Source organism: Bubalus bubalis, chromosome 1, assembly GCF_019923935.1.
Source record: "Bubalus bubalis isolate 160015118507 breed Murrah chromosome 1, NDDB_SH_1, whole genome shotgun sequence".
Lineage (NCBI taxonomy): Eukaryota > Metazoa > Chordata > Mammalia > Artiodactyla > Bovidae > Bubalus > Bubalus bubalis.
This window is the reverse complement of record NC_059157.1, coordinates 176,996,546-177,008,230: the sequence shown is the minus strand read 5'-3', so window position 1 is coordinate 177,008,230 and position 11,685 is coordinate 176,996,546. Positions and strand designations below refer to the sequence as shown.

Genomic DNA, 11,685 nt, shown 5'->3' with positions numbered 1-11,685 from the left:
CACTGTGTGGAGTATTGGATCTCTTATCTCTATTCTGTGAGAAGGAGACGAGAAAGGGAAAAAAAAACAATATTTGTTGAGCACTGATTATGTATCCTGTGTTGTGGTTGATGCCTTATATTATTAGCTTATTTTCCCTAACAATCACTTTAGTGGGAAAGTGCTATTATTATCTCCATTTTTTTGATAAGGGCTCTAAAACTCAGAGAGGTGAAATAACTTTCCCAAGGTCACTTGGAAGGTACATGACAGAGCCAGGCTTATAATCCACTCTGGAGTGGTTCTCAAAGTGCATCCTAATCAGTGGCATCAGCATCACCTGGGATCTTGTTAGAAATGCAAATTTTCAGGCCTCATCCAAGATCTACTACATCAGAAACTCTGGGGGTGAGTGGGACCTAGACATAATATTTTAACAAGCCCCCTAGTTGATCTGATACCTGCTAAGTTTGAGAATGACTGCTCTAAAGAATGTTCTATTATATTTAATTATATTCCTGGGAAACATTAGGAAGCAAGTTCATCTCAAATTTCTGGAGAACTTTGGGGAAAAAACCTGCTCTTAGTCCACATGGCATACACATTTAGTCCACCACCCTCAAGTGTGGGGCAGGCCAGGGGGCTTCATGGTAGGTCCGAGCATCCTGCAGCTCCCAGCAGATTACAAGGTAATTCAGAACTACATTTTCCTTGAGAACAGCTTCTTGTAGCTTCTCATGTCATTGTGCATAAGGAACAATATGAATCTGGATTTTAAAAAACCCCAAACATAACCCCAAACAAAGAACACCTTACCATATAAAATACAAAGAAGATAGCACAAACCCTCCAAATCACTTTTTAGAGAATGAGTTCAATAAAAGCAAGGGAAATTTTTAAAGCCCCGTAGAATTGCTGGTAATATGCTATCATTTATTTTGTGAATTCAGCAACGTTTGGAGGGAGACCCAGACACTATAGCATTTAAAAATAATGCAACCTTGCTCTTGATGCAAGTGGCAAAAGCGAGAGGTCTCCGTGGAGCTTTGCTAAAGGGAAAAAAAAAGAAATTAAAAACCGTCCACTAATGTGCCGGCGAGTAATGAAATAAGAATCTGACACTTGGTGCATTGAAATGCAAACAAGATGTCCCTGTGTTACCCTGGCAATTCATCATAAGGCCGGTGCATTGCTGCTTATTATACATGAGGTGCAGTGAATTATTACCAGTCTGGTTCTTCTAACAAACTTTTCAAAGTACGTACATGATAGGGTCAAAGAGATTTATATACATGTGTGTGTGTGTGTGTGTGCACTCATGCTAGGATGTGCACAAGAAGTATATTTCTGCCTGTGAATACATGGACCTGAATATACTTGCATTATAGATATGAAATTCAGGAGATGACCCAGGTATTTGGAAGCACTCTCTCTCTCTCTCCCTCTTTCTCTCTGCAGATAAAATGGAATTTAGTGTCAGGAAACACCAACCCAAACAGGTTTTATTTGCAAGAGTTTTGATGGGTTAAGACCATCTTGGAAACCTACGGTTGGAGATACTGGATCATCATACATGAAAGAGTTGGAAAAGAAAGAGATGAAATGAGATTTAAAACCAAACCAAGACAAAACCCGAAAGGTGACCAGCTAGGTACTTGGGATTTTAGAGATAATGTTTGGGACACACACACACACACACACACATATATATAAAACACATGTATATATATATATATAACACATGTCAACCCATGTTATTCCTCTAATGGAAAGACATCTTTTTGTTGAGAGGGGCTGAAGAAAACAACTAATGCTTTGATTTGTTTGACTGTCTTACATTTTAATGCAGTGAACTCTGAAACATTAACATGTATGTGGTGTGTGTATGTGTGTGTGTGTAAGGTTCGAGTTGAGGTTTGGCCATGAGTTTGGCAAGAACTCACAGTGAGGCAAGAAGATATGGTAAGTAGAGGATTGAGGGTGAGGGGAGCAGAAATCGAGCTTCACAGGTGTAAAGTTTAACAATAACCCTGAGCAGTTAGTTTTGCTGTTAGTGTCATGAACCGATGGCAACACTGAGGCACAGGGAGATTAAGTATCCAGCCAGAAAGTGATGCAGCTGTGATCTGAACTCAGACTTACCTTTCAAGGTTGCTTTAAAAGCCTCTGATGTGCCCAAGGAAGGGAGAATTGGGCTGTGAGGAAAATGTAGTAACGTCTCACAGGCCGGTCAACTAGGAACTAAGGCGCCCCCTTCTGTTTGCCATGGGAGTGACATGCGAGATGCTGGGAGTGAGGAAGCAGGAGAAAGGTTGAGGAGGGGATTACAAAGGTTTTCCATGGAAAATTTTTAGGCACATCTCTGAAATCAATTTCATTACAGGATTTGGCACAAGGTTGGCATATAAGTGGGATAAAAAATGGACATTCATTTAAAATACACAGAAAAATATCTGAGAGAATATAGAATCAAATTCAGGTAACAGCACTTCTGGGGAATGAGATTATGAGAAGGGAGAAGCGGGAGGCTTTACTCATTATTCACATACCTCAGTTTTATTTTTAAAAACTTTTTGTCGTGGGAAGTTTCAAACATATATGAAAGTAGAGAGAATAAAATAGTAAAACAAAATAGAATACTTTACTCTGCCCAGGTTCAACAATTATCAACTCATGGCCAATCTTGTTTCATTTTATCCCACTTCCCCAGCACATTCCTCAACTCCCCAGCTTATTTTGAAGCAAATCCAAGACAGCATAGCTTTTACTATAATGTATTGACTTTAAAAAGCATGTTGTAATATAAAATATAAACGAGAAATTAATTTGGTATCTATAATTATTTAAACAAGGTTAGAGTTTCCATTGTCTAGTTAATTTTTTCTAGAGCAGTGATTCTCCTACCTGATTGATCACTGAAATTTTCTGGGAAGCTTTTTAAACATGTGGATTTCAGAGCTCACTAGGACCCATGGACTTGGAATCTCCGTGGCAGGCCCAGGGATCTCTGTGATTAAAAAGTTCCACATATGATTCTGATGATGAGTCAGGTTTGGGAACAGTTGGTCTACTTAAGATAAACTGTTTTAAGTACCTTCAAGCACTTTGGAAAGACTTAATTCCATACAAGCTGTTGATAGGCTAATTACAAACTTGCCTTATCTAGTCATTAAATTAGGTTCCCTAAGGACTATTCTGAATTCCCCGCCCCCCCCCGCCCCACCCCCACCTTGGATTAAAGGAGTGGTTGAATATAGTTAACCTAGTTCTGATTAGTATATAGCTATAAAATAGGAGAACACATTTTCTTAATATATTTTGCAATTCATACTTATTACCAATGTAATACTAGTCTTTGCTACAATCGGTGAAACCACATGGTTTATTTTTGCCTGTAGATTACCTAATTTTAAGGTGAGAAAATGGAATCTCAAAGCAATTAAGCAATTTCCCTAAGGATATATACCTGGTTAATAGCTAATCTAGGACAATACAAAACCTGCAGTAAGTTAGGCACTGGTGGGTTACTGACAAATAATACGAGTTTCCAGTGTTTTAGGAATTTAGAGATTAGTGAGATGGATGGACAGGTCTTGGAACATTATTTCCACAGTCAGAACACCCGCACTCTGGGTCAGGACAACAAAAGTAGTGTCTTGATCTCATTAAACAAACTCAAGTGCCCCCAATATAAAACTGTTTTTTTTTCCCCACAACAGTACTTAATTTCCACTTTTAGCTTTTATTCTGACAACAAATGGACACTTTTTTTGGGCCACACCTCAAGGCTTGCAGGAACTTAGTTCCTGACCAGGGATGGAACCCAGACCTCCTGCAGTGGAAGCGCAAAGTCCTAACCACTGGACCGACAGGGAATTCCAACAAATGGACACTTAAGTTCCACTGATGTAAGTATCTTGGTCAGCTCAGGATTTTCTGCCTCTTCCATGGGGTTGAAAGGAGTTCTGAGTGTATCAGAATGCTAAGACTTTGGGGCATGGGGGATGCCAGTATCACCTTCCACACTGGCATCTCCTGAACATCTTATTTCCATCTGGTCCATAAGGGCTGGTCCCTGAAGATTACAGCTACAAGGCTTTTTCAGGTTTGGGTCTTAGCTGCTCCAAAACCCTCTGCTTGTTCCTAGAGAGTTGGCTGTTTCATGCACTAAACTAAAACATAAATACTTAGTCTTTGTCCCTGGTTCCTGGCACAGAACTCCAAAGATCTTTGGAATTTCCTGAGTGATAAAGATGATAGGAACATCTTTTGTTAATAATAGCAAACCATCTCAACCATACTTTAGTTTAAGATAATGAAGTGACTCTTGGTGGGCTCATGGATAGATTTAAAATGGGACTGGTCACCAGAAAGACCAAGTCTTGATTTTCTTAGAATTTTTGGGCCCACCTTTTATCCTAGTCTCCAGGCTGGAGATTGATTTCAATCACCAAGGCTAATGATTCAGACAATCTTACCTATGTGGGTAAACCTTCATAAAAATTCCTAAATGGCTGGATTCAGAGAGTCCTGATGCTGGGTTTTGGGAAGTCCCATGACTTTTAGCAAGTACTGAGCTCCATTTTTTGGGCTCCAAGATCACTGCAGATGGTGACTGCAGCCATGAAATTAAAAGACGCTTACTCCTTGGAAGGAAAGTTACGACCAACCTAGATAGCATATTGAAAAGCAGAGACATTACTTTGCCAACAAAGGTCTGTCTAGTCAAGGCTATGGTTTTTCCTGTGGTCATGTATGGATGTGAGAGTTGGACTATAAAGAAAGCTGAGCACCGAAGAACTGATGCTTTTGAACTGTGGTGTTGGAGAAGACTCTTGAGAGTCCCTTGGACTGCAAGGAGATCCAGCCAGTCCATTCTAAAGGAGATCAGTCCTGAGTGTTCATTGGAAGGACTGATGCTAAAGCTGAAATTCCAATACTTTGGCCACCTCATGCGAGGAGTTGACTCATTGGAAAAGACTCTGATGCTGGGAGGGATTGGGGGCAGGAGGAAAAGGGGACAACAGAGGATGAGATGGCTGGATGGTATCACTGACTTGATGGACATGACTGAGTGAACTCTGGGAGTTGGTAATGGACAGGGAGGCCTGGCGTGCTGAGATTCATGGGGTCGCAAAGAGTCGGACATGACTGAGCAGCTGAACTGACTAAACTGAGCTCCACCTGGGAAGCACAGATCCTCCTTATTCTTGGATTCCCAAATCTGGGAATTCTGTTTTGTACACTGCCTCCAAAAGGCTTGGCTTGGTGAGTGTGGATTGGTGGGGGTAGGTGGGAAGAGGAGGGAGAGTAAATGGCTTGGGTACCCCTCTCAGGAACTCACCTGGATCCAGGTTTCTTCCTTCCCATGTAGTGATTGCAATACTGTTTTTTGATGTCCCATTATTCCCAGAATGTACTTATTTTTCAGTGGCTAATGCCAGTGTGTGTGTGTGTGTGTGTGTGTGTGTGTGTTCTCCTCTCTTTGCCTTAGCCCAGGCCTATCTTAAGAGGCCAGACCAGTTCCTAGCAAAACCAAGGCCAGACTGACTTTATTCTTTCTCAGAATAAACTCAAGGTTTATGTTCCCTAAATGGTTTTTGAAGCACTATAAGCCAAGAATCAGTTCAGTTCAGTTCAGTTGCTCAGTTGTGTCCGACTCTTTGCGACCCCATGAGCCACAGCACATCAGGTCTCCCTGTCCATCACCAACTCCCGGAGACCACCCAAACCCATTTCTACTGAGTCAGTGATGCCATCCAACCATCTTATCCTCTGTTGTCCCCTTCTCCTCCTGCCCTCAATCTTTCCCAGCATCAGGGTCTTTTCAAATGAGTCAGCTCTTTGCATCAGGTGGCCAAAGTATTGGAGTTTCAGCTTCAACATCAGTCCTTCCAATGAACACCCAGGACTGATCTCCCCAGGATAGACTGGTTGGATCTCCTTGCAGTCCAAGGGACTCTCAAGAGTCTTCTCCAACACCACAGTTCAAAAGCATCAAGCCAAGAATACATCACTTATATACATCCTAGGTTTCCAAAGTCTAGTTTCTCAAAGAGAGAACTTCCAGACATCAGGAAATCTTGGAGAAAATGACATCAATTACAATATTAAAACTGTTAAAACATCATTTTATTATCTGCACAATGGCATTACAAGATGGAGGGAGCCCCCGAAGGGGAAAATCTAACACAGCCTCTTCCTGGAAGAAGTGACCTTTGAGATGCCTTTTCCACCAAAACAGGGAGAGGGAAGAAAAGAGAACCGTAGGCAGAAGGAAAAGCACTCATTGGCTGAGCTGGGGGAGAGTGGATGTGCACTTAGAGTAGTCAGTCATGGTGCTTGCTTTGCTCAGAGTCCCTTCTAAATAAAAGCAAGAGATTCCACCCCTGTCTACAGCTGATGGGATCAGAAGTGCTTATGGACCCAAGGGGCAGCCATTTTGCAGGCTGGGTAGCAATCCTAGAAGTTGCCTTGCACATGAAGAAGAGTTGGGCCAATCAGATTTTCTCTCTTTCAGGACCACGAACTGGAAGATGCCAAGAAAAAGAGGCTGTGAGGAGCCAGAGTTGAAGCTTAGGGGTTGTGTGAAGAGGAGTTTTGAGGAAGAGTGGGGGCCAAGAAGATGCTGGAGAGTCCAAATTATGAGGAAGGCAGAGAAGCGGCAGTTTCAAAGGATGAGCAGTGAGGAGACTGCAGCAGACAAGCCCCAGGGAGACAATCTACCTGATGACAGCTGAATCCTATCAGTGAGGGAGAGTGGAAGTCTGCTTATCCCAAGGGTCTCCTTTTTCTGCTGGTAGGGGCTAATGTGACCAGGAAGTCCCCTGTTCCTGGAATTTAGGTTCTTTCCTCTCCCTCATTGCTTCACATACATCCTTAAAAATCTTCACTCCCTCTTGCAACTTATTTGAGTTTTTTGCAACTAAAAGAAGTAGTTGAGGGAAGCAGGGACTAGACCAGGTTGTCTATCTTATAGACCCAGGTGTCAGTTTATAGATGCTCCATCAGAGCTTATTCTATTGTGTGTGATAGAAAACCCAGCTCAGTTTGGTTTCAGACCAAATAGTATTGCACTGGAGAAGGCACTGGTGACCCACTCCAGTCCTCTTGCCTGGAAACTCCCATGGACGGAGGAGCCTGGTGGGCTGCAGTCCACGGGGTCGCGAAGAGTCAGACACAACTGAACGACTTCACTTTCACTTTTCACTTTCATGCATTGGAGAAGGAAATGGCAACCCACTCCAGTGTTCTTGCCTGGAGAATCCCAGGGACGGGGGAGCCTGGTGGGCTGCCGTCTATGGGATCGCACAGAGTCGGACACGACTGACGTGACTTAGCAGCAGCAGCATTGCATTGTCTCACATAACTGAAAAGCCCAGTAGTTAGCTCAAGTGTGCTGGGTTGGGGGCTTCAGACACTGTCCTCAGGACTCTTTCCATACGTCTTTGCTCCATTCTTTCTGTGTTGCCTTCAGGCAGGCTCTCTCTAGGTGTACATCCTATGGGCATGGAGGGTCTTCTTCCTGGCTGAGCTGGCAAAAATCCTGGGAATGAGGACTGGACTAACTTGAGTTAGATACCTGTGTCTGAACAAATCTCCATGGCTGTCAGAACTTGGTGGATTCGTGGGACCAGTCCTGCTCAACTTCATGAATTAAATTAATGGCAAATGCTAGACAAATAGATTTGGCCATCTACCAGGGTGTGCGTGTGTGTGTGTGTGTATGTATCTTTAAATGTATTCATTAGTTCCAGCCACCAGGAAATGAGGAGCTTAGACAAGAAGGAAAAAACAAGGCATAGCCATTATCTGGACACAAATGCATAATTATTTAAATAAAAATTAATTCAAAAGCCAATACACATTTAATCTGTTTTCATTACTATTTTTTCATCTTCCCAAATAACTTGGAATTTCATATAGTTGGTGGCAAACCATGATTAGAGGGTCATAGGACCATCAGAAAATGAGGTTCTCTATGACCCTAGAAGCAAACCAGGATGTATAGCAGAAAGGTAGGTGCTGGAGTTGAAAGGGTGGAATCTGATTCTGTCACCTACTGGCTTGAGTTATTCAACCCTTTAGGCATCACAATTTGTAATTGGAGATGGTGATAGACATCTTATGTTGTTGTTGAGGCTTAAATGCAAGATAAGATTCTGGCACATGGGAGGTGCTGACTAATGTTAGCTATTGTTATCAGGACCTTGTTTCATGGCTACATAGATAAGCCTGTAAGATCCTTCCGTCTTCAGGCAACACACAACAACAAACATCATTTCAGACTTCCTGTCGGGCTGCTCTACCTGAGCCGACACTCAGCTGTGTATATGCGTGTGTGTTAGTGGCTCAGTCGTGTCTGATTTTTTGCAACCCCACAAACTGTAGCCCACCAGGCCGCTCTGTTCATGGAACTCTCCAGGCAAGAATACTGGAGTGGATTGCCATTCCCTTATCCAGGGGATCTTCCTGACCCAGGGATTGGACCTGGGTCTCCCACATTGCAGGCAGATTCTTTACTGTCTGAGCCACTAGGGTCAGGACTCAGTTGACCCCCTGTAAAGAAAAACTCTGGTAGAAATCAGTTGGCAATGAGCACTTTGAAAACTATAGGTGGAATGCAGCTGATAGCAAGTTAATAACTAGCTGGTTCCAGAAGAGCCTGATAATGAGTAGAGAAAATGTATGTCAAATAGAATTCAATCTTTTTATTTCCCAAACTAGTTTGTCCAGGAAAGATTCCTATTATAAATGATATCCTAAAACCTTATACCCAGGAATTGGTAAAGCAGTCCCCCAAAGGGTGTTCATGAATGTTGTGTGTATATATTTGTGTGCACATGTGTTTTGTGTGAGTAAGAGGAATAGTGGCATTGTTGAAGGGGCCATTGGTTTGGGAATAGAGGCCAACGAGGCCCCTGGCAGGTGATAGGACCCTTGCCAAACCTGTGACTATGCTATGCTATGCCAAGTCACTTCAGTCGTGTCCGACTCTGTGTGACCCCATAGACAGCATCCACCAGGCTCCCCCGTCCCTGGCAAGAACACTGGAGTGGGTTGCCATTTCCTTCTCCAATGCATGAAAGTGATAAGTGAAAGTGAAGTCGCTTAGTTGTGTCCTACTCTTAGCGACCCCATGGACTGCAGCCTACCAGGCTCCTCCATCCATGGGATTTTCCAGGCAAGAGTACCTGGAAATGGCTGAGGGGCTTGGGTCCCACTTGAGGCTGTAGAGAGAAGACCCAGAGAAAACATCTAGAGGGAGAATCCATAATCTGGTTTTGAATAGAACTTGCAGCAGCCAGCGTTGTAAGAGACAGAGGGAAGCTGGCTCTGTGGCTCATGAGCTAAGTACTGTGCCATCTAAGCAGCCAGGCACCTACTGCCTCGTGCTTGCAAGCCAGGTGTGGTACTGACGCAGTGAACCAGCTCCCAGTCAAAGCCCACATGGACATCATCTTTCACTGACCCTTTCTTCAGTTTATCAGAGGGGAATGGTTGTGGGAGCTAGAGTTTTATAAAGGTTAAAATATCAAAGTATAGGGCTTATAGTTAGGGCTGCTAGCTTCCAAGTCTGACATTTCTAGGCTAGAAATGAAGTGCAATGAGAGTTTAGTCGTTCATTCATTCATTTGTTCATTTCACCCTATCTTCTTCTTAAACAGAAGCATTTTTTAGTTAAAGGAGAAGCCACTGAGGAACAGGTCTATAGAAGCACCTCCAACTTCAGTTGACATTTTAATATAATTGATGATAAAAATAAGAGTTTTGAGCTTTCTAGAAGAAAGGGAAACACACTGCATCTGGTAAAGGGAGGCATGCCAGCACATCTGGAGAAAAATTTTTTCTTGTGATAATTTCCCTAGGTAAGCACCAAACAAGTGTGTAAGTTCCTCTAAATTAGTGGCTGTCTGAGTGTGGTCCTGAAATCATATGCAAAGCCCTGTGTCTTTTGAAGTAAAATGCTGACTCATGAGTTAACAGTTGGGAAATGTGAAGATGTAGAAACAAAGAATAGCTATTGGGCTGGAGAACTGGTAACAATTTAGACTATAAATCTGCCACACAGCAGAATCACAGAACTCCCAGTTCCCTGAAAGATATAAAGGCCTGATATGACACACATTCCAAAATTGTTTATACAGGAAGCAGACTCCCATCAGATGAGATCTGCTGACCACAAAAACATAGACCCCTGGATTGGTTGAAACCAGATAGTTGATGGTGTTTGAAACTTCACCTTGATGCCAACCAATCTGAAAACTGTCCATGAGCGTATGATGCCCAGCTCCTTGAACATTATAAAACTCCTCATTACCCTTTCCAGTAGGGGGCACAGTTCTTGAGGTGGTAGCCTACTCTGTTCCCTCTTTGCCTGGCAAAATAATAAACCTACTCTTTCTCTTTCCTCCAAAACTCTGTTTCCGTATTTTTATTCAGCATTAGTGCACAGAGAACCAAAGATTTTGGCAACAGACCCTGGGCCACCATATGGAACTTGTTAGGCAGATTCTCAGGCTCCATACCATACCTGCTGCTGCTGCTGCTGCTGCTAAGTCGCTTCATTCGTGTCCAACTCTGGGATTCTCCAGGCAAGAACACTGGAGTGAGTTGCCATTTCCTTCTCCAACGCAGGAAAGTGAAAAGTGGAAATGAAGTCGCTCAGTCGTGTCCGACCCTCAGTGACCCCATGGATTGCAGCCTACCAGGCTCCTCCATCCATGGGATTTTCCAGGCAAGAGTACTGGAGTAGGGTGCCATTGCCTTCTCCGCCATACCATACCTACAAGTCAGATATTCTGAGGGATGAGGCCAAACAGTCTGAGCTTTAACAAGCCCATGAAGTGTTTCTGATGGATGCAGAGAAATTTAAGAACCACTGTTTTAAATGTCGTGTTTAAAAGAGGGGCCAGGTGCTCCTGGCTACGTTGATACCTGCCTGCTTGTTTAGCTTGCCCTCAGCAATCTGCAAATACAGACTATTTCTTGGCCCTCCTCATGCCTATGGTTTGTGTATAACATTGGAATAGAGAGACGAGAGCTGTCTGTCAACGGCTCTTTTCAACCTTCACTTGTTTTTAGGAAGTCGATGGCTGTATTTGAGAGGCACATTCTATCAGTTTTTTTTCACTTGCAGACTTACAGTGATCTAGCATGAGTGCATCTTTGCATTTCCTTCAACTTCAAATCTTTGTTATTATTGCCAGGGAAAAAGCCCCTAAAAATATGACTAGATAATTTCTTCTCAGTTTCTTCCTTAATATGTGCCTTACTATCTTATTTGAGGTAGAAATTTAATTTACATCCACTGAATCTAATAAAATTTCTAATTTCCCATAATATATCTTTATATTTGTCTTCTCTATCAGTATACTTATTCACCTGGATTTTGCAGAACAACTAGTTTTTCCCTTTCTATGGAATTTCATGTTTTCTATTTTTTTCTTAAAGTAAACTTAATGAAAAAGTTTAGTAACAGTAACATGACAAATCCAAATAATTGTCTTTCAGTTTTGAAGACAATTGAGAGACTTGGTTTTTATTCAGGTGTATCATTTATATAGACTCACCCAATATACAATCCGCAGTTGAAACATTTTTGAGGATTCTTCATTTAGAGCATTTCAAACTTTTGGTCTAGGTCAAGTAGAATATTGTATGCATCTGTCTTTTTTGGTCTACCCTGTCTAAGGCAGTGCCACT

At 42.5% G+C, this 11,685-nt stretch overlaps 2 long non-coding RNA genes across 2 annotated transcripts; one reads left to right on the top strand and one right to left on the bottom strand.

The window, feature by feature from the left end:
* Positions 1-472: 472 nt before the first annotated feature.
* Positions 473-3,023, bottom strand: LOC123334824. The gene is made up of 3 exons (XR_006552991.2): positions 2,884-3,023; positions 2,122-2,265; positions 473-1,028 (listed from the first exon to the last, which is right to left on the bottom strand). It is a non-coding gene; the product is annotated as an uncharacterized LOC123334824 (long non-coding RNA).
* Positions 3,024-3,562: 539 nt separating this feature from the next.
* On the top strand, positions 3,563-6,644 carry LOC123334819. The gene is made up of 2 exons (XR_006552984.2): positions 3,563-3,887; positions 6,500-6,644. It is a non-coding gene; the product is annotated as an uncharacterized LOC123334819 (long non-coding RNA).
* Positions 6,645-11,685: the final 5,041 nt, after the last annotated feature.